Below are 17,140 nucleotides of genomic sequence, written 5' to 3' on the forward strand. Positions count from 1 at the left end.
GAAAAATACAGAAAAACACAAAATGTTACCCCAAAAACACACAAAACTACCATCAAAAATGAATATTTTCAATCAAAGAAAAAATAAAATAAAAATGTGAGACACAAATAATTGCATTTTTTTTTTCTTTTTTCTTTCATTTTTTTCTTTGATTGAAATGTACAAATGTACTACCCATGAGATGGCACAAATATAAAAAAGATGACTTCAATTAAAAAAAAAAAAACCTTTTCAATAGAAAAAAATAACATTTCAATAAAAGAAAAAAGTGTTCAAATTAAATTATTTGGGTTTCGAATGTTGTTGTTTTTTATGGTAAAAAAAAAAAACATACCACAAAACGACAACAGTAATACACAAAATTACTCAGACAAATCTACAAAATTCCAGAAAATGACAACAAAAGTACACCAAAAGACTGTAAAATCACAAAAAATGACTGCAAACCCACAGTACTCACAAACAAGCAAAATGACAACAGAAATACACAAAAAAATACTTCAAAAAACACAAAATGACACACACAAATACACAAAATGACTCCAAAAATCATATATTTTACAGTTAAAATACACAAAAGGACTACAGAAATGCACAAAATGCTTCACAACGGGCACTGCAACAACAAACATACACAGAATGATAGAAAAACACACAAAGTGATGATAAAAAATCTTTGTTTTTCTTGTATTAACACATTTTTGTGGCCCTGCTGTGATAAAAGTAGCCTACCTCTGATGTAACATAAGTCTGAAAATGTTTGCAGTAATACATATAACATATAACAGCCCTGAATGCTACAAAAAACACTTAAAATGACTTAATTTCCCTGTTGACTCTTTAAATTCCTCTATGACCACACTGGTCTGAGTTGAATTAGTTGACATTGAATAACTACAGACAGAGTGAAACTGAGGTGACTCAAACCTCTGGGAACCATCAGGAACCATTAGGCGCTAACAGCTGCGCACTGGCGCCATCGTCCGTCACGGAAGGTAAACGCACCTTAGCACGAGCTGTCGTTTACAGGGTCATTAGACCTCGGCTCATTGGTTCTAACAGCATTAAAACTCATCTACTACTACACCTCCATTTGGCTGAGGAGCCCCAACATTCACATACTGCTTCCATTCGACCTTTAACATCACAGAGGAGAGATTAGCTGGAGACACACCAACTGTTATTATTATTATTATTATTATTATTATTATTATTATTATTATTATTATTATTATTATTATTATTATTATTATTATGTTGTCATTGTCTAGATCAGTGTGTTTCTCAGAGGTGGGGAACTTTTCTCACAGCGGGGCCACAAAAATGTGTTTGTTTGATCAGAGAACCACACGATTAACATTCACGTTAGCATTTAGAATAATGAGCAATCTGAGCATTAATACAGGGAACAACAAAGAGTTTTTGTAGTCATTTTGTGTTTTTGTTGTTGTCTTGCTTGTTGTAAAGCATTTTGTGCATTTCTGTAGTCCTTTTGTGTATTTTTCCTGTATAATATATGTTTATGGGGTCATATTGATCATTTTTGTTGCCATTTTGTGTTTTTTTTTTTTTTTTTTGGAGTATTTTTTGTATATTTCTGTTGTCATTTAGCTTGTTTGTTAGTATTGTCGGTTTGGCGGAGTCATTTTTTTTAATGTTTTTACAGTCTTTTTGTGTACTTTTTTGTCATTTTCTGTGATTTTGTGAATTACTGTTGTCGTTTTGTTCATTTTTGTTGTAGTTTTGCGCATTTTTGGAGTATTTTATGTTTTTATCTTGTCTTTTAATGTATTTTCCTGCACTGTTGTAATTTTTTGTTTTCTTTTAAAGTATTTTTGTTCTTGTTTTGTGTATTATTCTGTCATTTTGTACATTTACTTTGGGGGCCACATAAAATTAGACCGAGGGTCACACGTGGCACTGCTGGGGGTACTTGAGAGAGAGGGAGAGGAAAATTAACAAATGAAAGCATTAAATAAATGGGGTTTTATAATGTTTATTTGTAGTTAAAAATGATAATCATACTAAATATTACTAGCAACACAAAAAACGACAACAAAGACACACTAAATGAGAGAAAAATACACAAGATCACTACAAAATACACAAAAACAACAGAGAAACAACCAAACAACACCAAAAACACACACTTAGAGAGAATAATTTAAATAATATCAACAACACACAAAACAACAACAAACAAAACAACACAACACAACAACAAAAACACACAAAATAAGAGAAAATTATACTGAATGATAAAAAGAACAGACAACAAAATACACAAAATGACACTTAAAATAATGATAGAAATGATCTTGATTAGAACATGAACTGAAAATACAAGGATCAGTGTTGGTTCCACATCAGGAGGGAGATGATCGTAAATAAATCTAGGAACTAAATACTGTTTCATTCACTTATTTACAGAATGAGATTCTTTAAAATGTGTGTTATCACTCATTCATTCATCATTATAATCTGTCGATGTTTTTACACAAAATTTTGAACAAAATGTTGTAGTCGATCGGACAAAGGGGCGACTTGGATTTAGAAATAAGAGAAAGGGGAAAAAGTGGTGAAATGGGATTTTAAAAACCACCGAAATTGGTTAAGAGTTGCAAATTAGAGTGGCCAAAAACAGACAGAAAAAGTAAGAAAAAGGGTTCAAAGTGACAATATTGGAACAATTACTTTAAACTGGCAAATAACCGGCATGACAAATCGTGAATATGGTTAAATTGGCAAAAATAATCATGAAATATGGTGAATAGAGTTTAAAAGGGACAATAATAGGTCAACATATGCGACATTAGGTGCAAAAGTGGTGGAAAGGGTTTATAAATGCTGACAATGTCTTGAAAATGGAAAAAAATGTGCAGAAAAGACATTGCAATTTGATGGAAAAGTGTCAGAAATGGGAGTAATGTAGCAAAAATGCAATAAAAGGAGCAAAAATATGGTAAGAAAAAGTGATGAAAATAGGTTAAAATATGGCACATTTGGTGTAGTTGCAGAAAATGGTAAAAATAAGCAGAAATAAAAATATTCTTAGTTTCTTGAAAGCATCTGGTGACCCCCTTCTAGTGTTTCATGACCCCAAATGAGGTCTAATCGATACTCAATGCCCAACCCTACATACAATAATACAGATCTAGATCACAACATCATACAAAGTAGATACCATGATGCAAAGGATTCAATAATATTTATCTGTGATTTATTCAAATGACTGTCATTCTTTTGTTTGTAATTCCCATTTAGCTTTGTCATTGCTTTGATAGGATTTTTGTTGTTGTTGTTTTTCTTACCCAAATAAATGGCCTGACTTGCTGTATTACTATAATAAATTTCAGTTTCCTGTGTAGCTCCTGAGATATTGGAGACCCCCCCCCCCCCCCTCACTAAATGATCCATATCGAAAATTATTCATCCTAGTAAACAAAAACATTTACAGTGTGACTATTGAATAATTATGAAACAATTGGTAAAACTTTCAGAATTATACATATATATGTGTATATATATATATATATATATATATATATATATATATATATATATATATATATATATATATATATATATAACATTCAGTGCCTTCCGTTAATAGGTTAAAGGGAAGACAGCATAGAAGAAAAGTTGATAGGTTTGGAGGTTTTACATGATAAAAACAACTTTCTCACAGGATACCCTGAGCTTCATCACAAAGACGTCAGATGTGGGAAGATGATCTTTTCTTGAACTTAATTGTTTTAATTATTCCTGCAGCTCTGCAGAGATTGCACCACATCAACTTGATTTCCCCTTTGGCAAAGCTGGAGTGACTCCACTTTGGTTTGAGCCACTTTCTCATCAAGCCTCTCACTCCGTAGAACAAAAAAAAAGAAGAGGAAAACCCACAGAAGATTGTGAAGAATGTCTTCTCCGGCAAGAAATGATTAATTGATATAAATGATTAAAACAGAGGGAAATTATGAAACAAATTTGAAAAGAAGCCTCACAGGAAATGCTTTGTTTGTTCCAGGCCTTTTTTTAATGAGCTTTTCATTAGTGGGCAAGAGAAATTACTCTGTTCTTTTTTTTTTTTTTGGCTAAATTAATTATGGTTAGTTGAAAGTGAGGAGGTAGAGGAGTCAGGGAGATGAAGAGGGTTGGTGGTTGGGGGAGGTTGATCACCTCTGTCTCCAAGCAGCTGCATTGTAAGAGGAGAAGCCATACACACAATAATATGGCAGAAGACAATTTCAATGTTTAAACAGTCTAGAAGAGAGCGTGTTGATACTCCCCACAGGGGTTATCTCATTGAGATGAAAAGGAGACCGTGGAGCTTCATAATGAAGCTGCTTGTCCTGTGGGAAAAAGCAAGAGAGTCACATTCCTCTGGTGGTGCGGGTTAGGCCCACATTTGGATTCACTCTGTGTTTCACTCTAATGACATGACAGAGAGGCAGAACTCAACCCTGAAAGTTGCACACTGTGTGTAGCCGACACACACACACACACACACACACACACACACCCTCAGCATTCTCTCACGTTTTGATCCCGTTGGTTTGTTCAGCATAGAATCAGCTTTATTTGTCATTGCACATGTTTTACAGAGCAACAAAATTTCATTTCAGTTTAATCCCGTCCAAGAAAACATGAAAAGACAATCACATATAACATGGGAGGACAGGAGCAGGAGAACAGCAGTGCGCCACAAGGGCGGCGCCCGTATTTAGGTGAAAAATGGGAGAACAACAGAAGGAGAGGTGAGTTTCAAGGGTCCAGTGCATATCCAGCCAGAAACGTACCACCACGCAGGCTCACCACTGCCCAATCGTTTTGTTGAAAAAATTAGGTCGATTGCATTGAGAGACCAACTGATCAATTCCATAATTTGGATGAGATGCAAAGAAAGGCTCCTATAAGATTCACAGGACCAGACAAAACAAAAGCAGCAGCAAGGACAGATTAGGGTGGGAAGAGAGGGAGCAAAGAAAAATGGGATCGCCTTTATTTAGGAGCAGAAGAGAAGTTGTGTAGCATATAGATTTGTGTAACTTTGTGTAGCTTTGATTGTGTTGTTGAGATGGAGTCACTCTTCTTTTTGGGCCTATACTACGAAGCTAGATAATTATATCCTGATTTATCTCCATTAGCTTCACCTAACCAAACACAGTCCATCAGACAGAAGCTGTCCTAAGAATCTTGATTACAACTTGCTAAGTTAAGCAAGTTGATTCCAGCCTGGCTGAGTGTGCACTCTTGTTACAGAGGAGGAGATTACAGCGTCAGACCAATCACAATCACAGAAAAACTGTGTAGAGCAATTTATGTCCTAAATGAGGAGTCATTCTTTAAAAATATGAAGAAATAAAATCCATAATTCAGGAGTGTTTTTTCTTCCCACTGTCACTAAATACTTGTTCATGTGGATCTTGTTGGGTTCTTTTTCTTACTATGGACTTTATATTTTGTTAAAGTGCACTAAGATGACTTTGTTGTAATTTGCGCTGTATAAATAAAGTTGAGTTGAGTGTTATTGATTAAATTAGTGAGATTATAAACAGAGAATAAACAGACACTGATCAGTTTCACTTTCTCTTTTACCTTGTTTGTGTCTCTGATGCTGCGTTCATACAGATCATCCTACATCATAAGGTAGAATATATTTATATTTGATATTATCGTACATACTGAGGCTGTCGGTCTCACTACAAAATACACAAATTAATTAATTAAATTAAATTAATTAATGTATTGGTCTGCAAGCGCCCGATGCACGCTCGCTTTATCAGCTGACTTGTTTTATTTATTTTACTTTATCAGACCATCAGATCTAAATCTATATGTTTCCTATAGGATGTCATCAGTAAATGAAAGGATTGCGTCTATGTCTAAATATTCTCTCTCCTGTCAGCGTCACATCAGATCCACACAGAGACGTGTTCGCAATGATAGGACGTCAGCTCGTTTTCTAAGAGATCTGATTGGTCAGGAAACGAGACTTTAGTACTCGCTCAGATCTTATCAGAACAAAACCTAGTCCAGACCAGGTTAGTCGTTCAGCCTAAGTTACCATGGGGAATTAGCTCAGTAAGAAGTTAGCCAGCTTTGGGGTCCAGCACACACTGATTAAATCCCAGAAGTTAGCGCGATAAGAGGAAATCTAGCTTCGTAGTACAGACCCTTAATGATTTGTGAGAGTTAGGTTTTATAGGGTGACCATGTTTTAATTTCCAAAAAAGAGTATACTTGAACCGACCTCATCGTACTCAAAGTACTCAATATTTTCTTGAATCTACCTTGTAACGGCAAAATACAATATAATAAAAAAAAAGACTTAAAAAAATCAAATGTCTTAAAATCTGTCAATCATTTAAACAATATGAGAAATATCTCCTGTTAGAAATTATTTATAAACTATAACAACAAACTCAAGGCTTACAGACCAGTAAATAATAATTAAATATACACTTCAATAAATAACCTTATCAATTAAATCCACCAGTATTTGGTATCTTTTAATCTTTTAATTTGGACTTTGCTCCTCTTTCTCTTTTCCTCTTGTCTGAAATTTCGTCAAAACAAAGCAGCATCTTTAATGATTCCGTCACGTATGATTAAAATTACCATAAGGAACCATATTGACTGTAAAGTCCAACTCGGAAACTGGTGGAATTTCTCAGATAGAGCAAATAATAGCGGAGTTACGGTCTTTAAAATTAACAGTTTCCCCGAAAATGTGTTCAAGGACCCTGGGAAATCTGGACAACTGGACATGTGTGAATAAAACCAGACGCATTGTCACCCTAGGGTTTAGTGGTTAGCACGTCCACCTCACAGCAAGAAGGTCCTAGATTCAATCCCGTTCAATGAAAACGGAATCCATTGTTGAACGCGAAAACTGACATAATGTTAATGAAACGCCGTCATTGTGAGGAAAATAACTTTTCTTTGGGGATTGGTCTCAAAGTCTGGAAGGGTGCATTCACACCGACGGATCATAGAGCAGTTAAAACTCTCCATGATTCTTTTGGTCTGATTGTCCTCATCGTTGGGTCAGTGTGAACACGCAAACTAAATCTAGAGTGGAAAAAGAGCGATTGTTTCTGTTGGTCTCGGAGCATTTCCCGTTGAAGTCTAGAGTGATTAGGAGCGCTGTGAACACAACCGCAGCGAATCAAACACAGGAACTATCAGAGGTGGCGTAGAGCGCACGGCATTGTGGGTGGTCAGGAAGAATCAGCAACGGTGCAAACCAGAGCTTTAAAACCACCAACAGCAGGACAACCTGTTGCTGCTCCATTGTTAAATGTTTGTAAAGAACAAACAGAGAAGGAAGATGTTTGTGAGAACTCTACAGCAATGGATGTGACCCATAGATGAGAACCTCTTCTTCAGGTTTCTGTTTCTCTGCCGAGAGAAGTCTCTACTACAGTAACTGGTTACAGTAACTAGTTACTGTAACTGGTTAGCTCATAGAACTGGTTACAGTAACTGGTTACAGTAACTGGTAAGCTCATAAAATGGGTTACAGTAACTAGTTACTGTAACTGGTTAGCTCATAGAACTGGTTACAGTAACTAGTTACAGCTCATAGAACTGGTTGCAGTAACGAGCTACGGTAACTGGTTAGCTCATAGAACTGGTTACAGTAACTAGTTACAGTAACTGGTTAGCTCATAGAACTGGTTGCAGTAACTAGTTACAGTAACTGGTTAGCTCATATAACTTGTTACAGTAACTAGTTACAGTAACTGGTTAGCTCATAGAACTGGTTACAGTAACTAGTTACAGTAACTGGTTAGCTCATATAACTTGTTACAGTAACTAGTTACAGTAACTGGTTAGCTCATATAACTGGTTACAGTAACTAGTTACTGTAACTGGTTAGCTCATATAACTGGTGACAGTAACTAGTTACAGTAACTGGTTAGCTTATAGAACTGGTTACAGTAACTAGTTACAAAAACTGGTTAGCTCATAAAATGGGTTACAGTAACTAGTTACTGTAACTGGTTTGCTCATAGAACTGGTTACAGTAACTAGTTACAGAAACTGGTTTGCTCATAGAACTGGTTACAGTAACTAGTTACAGAAACTGGTTAGCTCATAAAACGGGTTACAGTAACTAGTTACAATAACTGGTTAGCTCATAGAACTGGTTTCAGTAACGAGCTACGGTAACTGGTTAGCTCATAGAACTGGTTACAGTAACAAGTTACGGTAACTGGTTAGCTCATAGAACGGGTTACAGTAACTAGTTACAGTAACTGGTTATCTCATGGAACTGGTTACAGTAACTAGTTACAGTAACTGGTTAGCTCATGAAACGGGTTACAGTAACTAGTTACAGTAACTGGTTATCTCATAGAACTGGTTACAGTAACTAATTACTGTAACTGGTTAGCTCATAGAACTGGTTACAGTAACTAGTTACAGTAACTGGTTAGCTCATAAAACGGGTTACAGTAACTAGTTACAGTAACTGGTTATCTCATGGAACTGGTTACAGTAACTAGTTACAGTAACTGTTAGCTCATAAAACGGGTTACAGTAACTAATTACTGTAACTGGTTAACTCATAGAACTGGTTACAGTAACTGTTTACAGTAACTGGTTAGCTCATAAAGCAGGTTAGAGTAACTAGTTACTGTAACTGGTTAGCTCATAGAACTGGTTACAGTAACTAGTTACGGTAACTGGTTAGCTCATAGAACTGGTTTCAGTAACTAGTTACAGTAACTGGTTAGCTCATAGAACTGGTTACAGTAACTAGTTACAGTAACTGGTTAGCTCATAGAACGGGTTACAGTAACAAGTTACAGTATCTGGTTAGCTCATAGAACAGGTTACAGTAACTAGTTACAGTAACTTGTTAGCTCATAGAACTGGTTACAGTAACTGGTTAGCTCATAGAACTAGTTACAGTAACTGGTTAGCTCATAGAACTGGTTGCAGTAACTGGTTAGATCATAGAACTAGTTACAGTAACTGGTTAGATCATAGAACTAGTTACAGTAACTGGTTAGCTCATGGGTCAGTGGAGAGTCCTTGCCTCAACTGGAGGAGTTCAAGTATCTCGGGGTCTTGTTCACGAGTGAGGGTAGGATGGAGCGTGAGATCGATAGACAGACCGGTGCGGCGTCAACAGTGATGCGGTCGCTGTATCGGACTGTTGTGGTGAAGAGGGAGCTGAGTCGGGGGGCAAAGCTCTCAATTTACCGATCGATCTACGTTCCTACCCTCACCTATGGTCATGAGATTTGGGTAATGACCGAAAGGACAAGATCACGGATACAGGCGACCGAAATGAGTTTCCTTTGCAGGGTGGCTGGGCGCACCCTTCGAGATAGGGTGAGAAGCTCAGTCACTCGGGAGGAGCTCGGAGTAGAGTCGCTGCTCCTTCATGTCGAAAGGAGCCAGCTGAGGTGGCTCGGGCATCTGTTTCAGATGCCTCCTGGTCGCCTCCCTCGGGAGGTGTTTCAGGCATGTCCTATTGGGAAGAGGCCTCGTGGAAGGCCCAGGACACGCTGGAGGGACTATGTCTCTGAGCTGGCCTGGTGTCGCCTCGGGGTCCCCCCAGAACAGCTGGAGGAGGTGCACGTGGATTGGGAGGTCTGGGAATCTCTGCTGAGACTGCTGCCTCCGCGACCCGGCCCCGGAATAGGTGGAAGAAGATGGATGGATGGATGGTTAGCTCATAGAACTGCATCAGAGGCTGTTTGCAGCGGATCAGAAGTTGTTCTCTGAACACAAACCCAGACAAACCAAAGAGATCTAATTATCATCTGTTCTCCACCCATTCAGACCCAGTCCACCACTAACCAGTGTGAAAGCAGCCTCCGCCTCGCCAACTGATAGCAACAGATCAGATTTCAGATTATTGAAGACCTCAAGACTGCCAGAGGAAGTCAGTCATTCTCAAAACCTGTTTTATCCTGTGTTCCCTAACGTGGTCTATTGGAGTCTACCTCGTGGGTACATCCAGAGCACCACACCAGAAATGTGGGAGGAAATTGAAGTATCAGGGGGCTGGTTTACAAGACGTCTTTGCCTCTCAAATCATTGCAGTTGTTTTTTTGTTTTTTTGTGACAAAAGTTGCACAAAGTTGATGGAGTTGTAACTGAAATCTCTCCCCAAAAATGAGCATTTTGCTCCTACTGTATTGGTGTCCGCTGTAGTTTTGCATTTTGTGGCTTGAAACATGTCCATTATCTTCAAAAAAGTTTCCTAAAAGAACGGGTCCATTATTGGAGTCCATCAGTGTAACATTTTCAGTCTTTCAGCTATGACTCATAAAACAAACAAGTAGCGTACTGTACAAAGAGGAGAATGATGAGTGTGTGTGAAACAGTGCAGACATCACCTCGTTATTAAAGACATTTACAAAGTAATAATTCATGTTCCTGAGGAGATGTGATACAACAAGAGGTAAAGACATTCATAAAGCATGAGTCGAGGTCTGGTTATTATGTTGCCAAGTTATTGATGATTCTTTACAGATTTTCTAAAAACCTACAGAGCCAGTGGATTTGACCTGCAGTGGTTAAACAAATATACCTGGCTCAGACTTAATAGGAAAGCCATAAACCTTTTCTTTATGCCAGAGGCTTTGTGTCTAAACGCTGCAGGCAGTTATTCAAATGTCATGAGATGGGAGCTGTCCATAGCTGTCAAGAAGCAGAATAAAAGGAGCAATACATAAAAGAAAATCACACTTAAAAAGAAAAAAGATTCACCTGGAAATAAAACTAAACGGATACTCAACCCAAACAACAAAAACTGCTCTGCTGAAAAACGGTTCACTGTAAGCTTTCCGAGTCGGAATGAGACTTGCTGTAGAAGCTATATATGCCATTAAAAACACTTTAAACAAGGTGGGAGGAGGCTTGAATTCCTTGAACATTCCTCTTTTGCAGTGGTTCTCAACTTTTTGAGCCCATGATCCCCAAAATAAAGGTCTCAGAGAGCGGGGACCCCCACTGTAGCTGAAGGTGGTTGAACACAGACATGAACATTGAAGAACTGTCATGTGGAGACAGGACCATCTATAAGGGGGAATAAAGGGGAGAGATTTTTGTGGTGTATAGACTGTAACGTCATATTAAAGATGGAAAACCTTGTTTTAATCAGAAATAAAATGGTAGAAATGGTGGTGACATGAGATTTTGAAAACCACAGAAATTGGTTAAAAGTTGCAAATTAGAGTGACAGAAAAATTGGTTCAAAGTGTCAATATTGGCTTAAAAATGGCAGAAATTGGGGAGGGTGTTGGGGAAATGTGATTTAAAAATAAAGAATAATTAGTTTAAACTGGCACATTCCTGTAATGGGCATGACAAATTTGGCTAAATTGGCAAAAATAAGCAATGAATAATGGTGAAAAGAGGTTAATATGACAATAATGGGTCAACATATGTGATATTAGGTGGACAAGTGGTGGAAAGCGTTTATAAGAGAAGTGTCAGAAATGGGAGTAATGCAGCAAAAATTTATTAAATATATATATTTATTAAATATGGCAAATAAGTGATGAAAATAGGTTGAAATATGGTGAGTTTGGTGTAGTTGCAGAAAAAGAGTAAAAATAAGCAACAATGGACTTAATTGTTCAGAAAATAATCTTAGTTTCTTGAAGGCGTCTGGTGACCCCCTCCCAGTGTCTCACAACCCCAAATGGGGTCCTGACCTCAAGGTTGAGAACCCCTGCTCTAACCATTGTACTGTGTCTAGTGTTTGCTGGATTTATGGCTTCCTTAGGCAGACTCATGTTGGTTTTTGTAACAGAATAATCCTCTCCGTCCTCTCAATATCTGATAAATGCCTCTGAGGGGATTTTCGTTTTGATGGATCAGGGCGCGCACGTTTCCAAATGCACAAAATCCCAGTAAGACGTTAATAAATGTGCAAAACAGAGCCATAAAACATGTGAGCTGAAATGATGAAACTGCGACTAAACAACGGAGAAGTAGAAACAGTCTCTCCATCCTTTAAACATTCTAATGGTTGGATAATTGCTTCAGTTCAGACTCTGCGTGCACGTGCACACATGTACAAACACAAACAGAACACCAACAACGCTGCTTTAATGGAACGTCGCAAATCCTTAATGAGTCTCAATGTCTCGTGATAAATTTCATAATTATTCAACCCTACGCAAGTGGAGCGGGAAATTCATCAGTCAAAGCAAATTAGTTGGGATCCATTAGGGTTTAGTGTCTTGTAGGGACATTCACTTTATTAGCTGCTTACACCCATTGCTGTAATTGGGAGCATATTTCATTTGACTCTAATACCACTTTAGTGAAGGACTGCTCTTTTTCTTTTTTTATTTACAGCATTGTGTGCACATACAGTCTTAGTCAGTGCTGAGTGCAGAAATAACACAGCTCCTTTGTTTGTGTCAGTGCTACTACTACTACTACTAATAATAATAAGAAGAAGAAGAAGAAGAAGAAGAAGAAGAAGAAGAAGAAGAAGAAGAAGAAGAAGAAGAAGAAGAAGAAGAAGAAGAAGAAGAAGAAGAAGAAGAAGAAGAAGAAGAAGAAGAAGAAGAAGAAGAAGAAGAAGAAGGCAAGACGTGTATTTGCAAAGGCAAATACGTAGTTGGCAATTGAAAACTGGCAAAATTGACGACATGTATTTAGATTTGTTGAAAAGATTGTTCTTTTTATTAATTAAACTGAAAGTAATAATGCAGGAGAAACAGAATACTGACCTTGACCTTAAATATAACACACATTGAAAGAAAATGTTGTTCAATGGTACCAGCCTGAGCACTGTACCTCAATTTGTGGCCAAGTTATAAGGAAAAAATAGCTTTTTGTTTTGGCTGAACTTCGTCGTCCTGAGAGCATTGAGGTCTCACTTTGTTCAATTTCTTGACCTTAAATATGACATTGAGCAAAGGTCAAGGTAACACATTGAAAGGAAATGTTGTTCAATGGTACAGTAACCAAGTTATGGGGAAAAAACATAATTTTTTTGTTTTGGCTGTGCTTCGTTGTCCTGAGAGCGTTGAGGTCTCTGTTCAATATTCTGAGGAGATCTTGACCTTAAATATGACCTTAAGCAAAGGCCAAGGTCACACATTGAAAGGAAATGATGTACAATGGTATCAGTAGCCAAGTTATAGGGATGAGCTTTTCAGAAATGTAAGCATCAAACTTGTACGATAAATATTCGTAGAGATATGGAAAAATTAAAAATGTTGACACTTGACACAACCTTGACCTTGACATTTTAGCACCAAAAATTGTCAACTGCACATCCTTGACATTGCCCCTATGAGATGACATACGTGTCATTAGTGCTGCATTAATAGCCTAGGAGGAGTTCTAGGAGAAAGGAGTTGAGAAAGAAAAAAAAATAACAATGTATTCTGCAATTTTCATATGCCAAATACAATGATAATGCATTGGATTTTATATAGTGCTTTATCATAGACACTCAAAGTTGCTTTACAGAATTAAGGGATTATTCTTTCACTCCACACTTAGTGGTGGTAAGCTACTATTGTAGCCACAGCTGCCCTGGGGCAGACTGACAGAAGCGAGGCTTCCATAGTGGGCCGTCGGTCCCTCCCACCACCACCAACACTAACGACATTCATAGTAGGCAAGGTGGGTGAAGTGCCTTGCCCAAGGACACAATGACAGATACCACTGGGGCGACTGTCCCCCATTGTGGCCCCTGGAATTCTCAGTGGTCTCCATCATCTACTAACCAGGACCAGACCTGCTTAGCTTCAGAGATCTAACAAAACACAACTGTATTTTTTTCAAAGTATGAGATATAAGAAGTGAGAAAATGGTTCTCGCGGTCTCCAGAATTGGTAGCAAGGATGTTTTTGATAAACATTTTAGTGATAAACCATGAGGAAGATTTTTGCGATTTATCAAAAACACAAAATTGTCAAAAAACTACTTCAAAACATTTGTTTATCTTATATTATCACATTTGGTACCAAAATGTCGATAATGATGACACACATCTTCAACAAAACAATTTGGGTTGCTACTAAATGTTTTTTTTTGCCATCAGATGACCAAAGTGACAAAATAACTGTAAAAAATACTATGATGAGTAATTTTACTCAAGATTGTCCATAACATCATTAATATACACAACAGAGTATTATTTAAGGTCTTAAAATTATCCCAGTCCATTCCTCAAGCTCATAAAATTAAAACTGTTGGCAAGAAGAAACAATTATTGTGTTAATATAGTCCCCTAAATAACATTACCCCCTCATTTTCCAACAAAATAAAAAAACAACATTTTAAGACCTTAAATAATACTCCGCCTTCTCTATTGACAATGTTATGGACAATTTTGCACAAGATTAATTGGAAAGTCCAAATGTTTTTGAAATCTCACGCCCAAAATAGATTTAAAATATGACATAAATATTTAAAAAAATAAATCTATATTTATTTGATTGCGTGTTTTTGATAAATCACAAAAATCTTCCTCAGGGTGTATCACTAAAATGAGCTCAAAAGCGCCCCTGCCACCAATTCCAGAGACCACAAGAACCATTTTCTTACTTCTTATATACTTTGAAAAAAAAAATACAGCTGTGTTTTGTTCTCTACCATGGGGAGGGAGGGGCATCTGATTTTTTTTTCTGGTGCTGGCCACAGACCTAAGTGGTTTAATTGCATTATAGTGAAGATGATCTGTAACACAGGGTCTTGTTTGTTGAGCGGATGGAAACGTCAGCCTGATCACACCCTTCCTGTAGCAGATCAGTGGCACACGGATCAGAGACACTGTCCCAGCAGCAGGAATGTCTGTGTTAGACCAGGAAACCCAGAAATCACATTACCTTTGAAGTGAATGCATCTTTGTTGTTCATCTTTGAACATTATTAAAGGGTGCCTGTCGTGGAAATGTACAGTGTATAACATAAAATGTGTTTAATGTATTACCAATAAACAAAATATGTGCACCTTTATATATAAAAAATTACATTAAAGGACTTTTTACAACAATTTTATACCTTTGGGTAGAAATAAGGAAGAATCGCCATTTTGATCAGAATATGATGGCCTGTGGCTTTAAAGTAATGGTGCATTGTGGGAGGTAGAGGCACAACAGGTCTGTTTACATTGTGGGAAGTGTAGTTTTTCTGTTCAAATCGAATAGAATATGTAGATTCTGTATATGAAAATATTCAAACAATGCACAATATAAAATACAATTAAAAAAATAAAGTGTCCCCACAATACTAGTACAAAGGCCTAAAACTGACTGGGCTGTCAAATTTAAAACTTAAAGATACTTCACAGGTTTGATTTGATGCCGTCTCCATCTACGTTATCATAACTGCACTATAACAAAACAATAATTTGTCTGCTGTATTTATTTGGAAAATGTATTTAATATTATGTTTTACAGCTATATTTCAAAGCCTTGCTGCTATCCTGACTCCAGTGTGAGATTTTTAATTTCATTGAGATTACCTGATATAGATTCATTTAATAGAATACCCAGTTTTACAAATAAAATAAAAATAGAGCAAAAAGAGGTTAAAAGGTTTTAATACCTACTTTAGCATCGCAACCAAACAAGTTGAGGACAAGAACCCCTGCTTCAGACAAACATTGTTCCTAAGTTCATGGTTTTAACTGTGTTTTTACCAAGAGTGAATGGGACTACTGGACATCAGTACATACCAAGTTATTTTTCAAGCATTGGAAACTTTGAATCTGACAGATTACCAATGTCCTGTGGGGTTCCTCAGGGCTCTGTTCTTGGACCTCTTCTGTTTAGTCTTTATATGCTTCCTTTAGGACACATTTTACAGAACTGTAAGGTTGATTATCAGAGTTACGCAGATGACACACAACTATATTTATCACTGAACCCAGATGACTATGATCCCATTGAGGTGTTGAGTGACTGCTTAGAAAAAGTAAACTGCTGGATGAGTGAAAACTTCCTTCAACTAAACCATGACAAAATCAAATCTATCACAAAAACATCTAAAGAACATCTCCAGAGTGAAAAGTTTAATGACTCAGAAAGATCAGGAGAAACTGGTCCATGCGTTTATCGCCTTCAGACTGGACTATTGTAATGGTCTTCATCAAACATCTACAGCTGGTTCAGAACACTGCAGCTCAGGTCTGAACCAGAACAAAGAGGTTTTAAAGTCTTTACACTAAATGTGGTGGTGAATCCATCAGTGTTAGTCAGATATGAACCCAGCCGGTCTCTCAGATCTATGGACACAGGTCAGATTTTAGTTGTTATGCTGCAAGGAAGTGGAACAAACTGCAGCAGAGCTGAAGTCAGCATCACATGGAACATTTTTAAATCAAAATTAAAGGCTTTTCTTTTTTCTACTGGGTGATTTATATTAATATTATTGTTGATTTAATGGTTTTTTTTGCTGATTTGAAATGTTTTTACTACTGATTTGAAATGTTTTTACTGTTGATTTTAAATATTTTTACTGCTGATTTTAAATGTTTTTACTACTGATTTTAAATATTTTTACTGCTGATTTTAAATGTTTTTACTGCTGATTTTAAATGTTTTTACTGCTGATTTTAAATGTTTTTACTACTGATTTTAAATGTTTTTACTACTGATTTTAAATATTTTTACTGCTGATTTTAAATGTTTTTACTACTGATTTTAAATGTTTTTACTACTGATTTTAAATATTTTTACTGCTGATTTTAAATGTTTTTACTACTGATTTTAAATGTTTTTATTACTGATTTGTAACAGTTGTAGATATCTCAAATTCACCATTTTAATGAAACTCTACAATATTTTTTATTGGACTGCATTTTTCCTTCGTTTATATCTCATGAATGTCTTTTGTAAAAACTGTGGAAAGAACACAAATCTTGCAATTTCTCACAAACAATTCCACAAAATTCCTCTAAATTTCACAAAAAATTGGTAACTAAATAAAAAAAAAAAAATTGAAGTGAATTGAACAGATATTGAAAACTAGGGCACAATGATGTTGAAATTGTTCTTTTTATAGCCCCCACATAAAATCAGTGGCCCACTTGAGATCAAACTGGTCCATCTTTGGCCCCAGAACTAAAATGAGTTTGACACCCCTGAGGTAAAGCACATTGAATTGCCTTGTAGAAGTGAAAGTAATGGATTACACTTATA

Source organism: Gouania willdenowi, chromosome 4 (genome assembly GCF_900634775.1).
Source record: "Gouania willdenowi chromosome 4, fGouWil2.1, whole genome shotgun sequence".
In the NCBI taxonomy this organism is placed as follows: Eukaryota; Metazoa; Chordata; class Actinopteri; order Blenniiformes; family Gobiesocidae; genus Gouania; species Gouania willdenowi.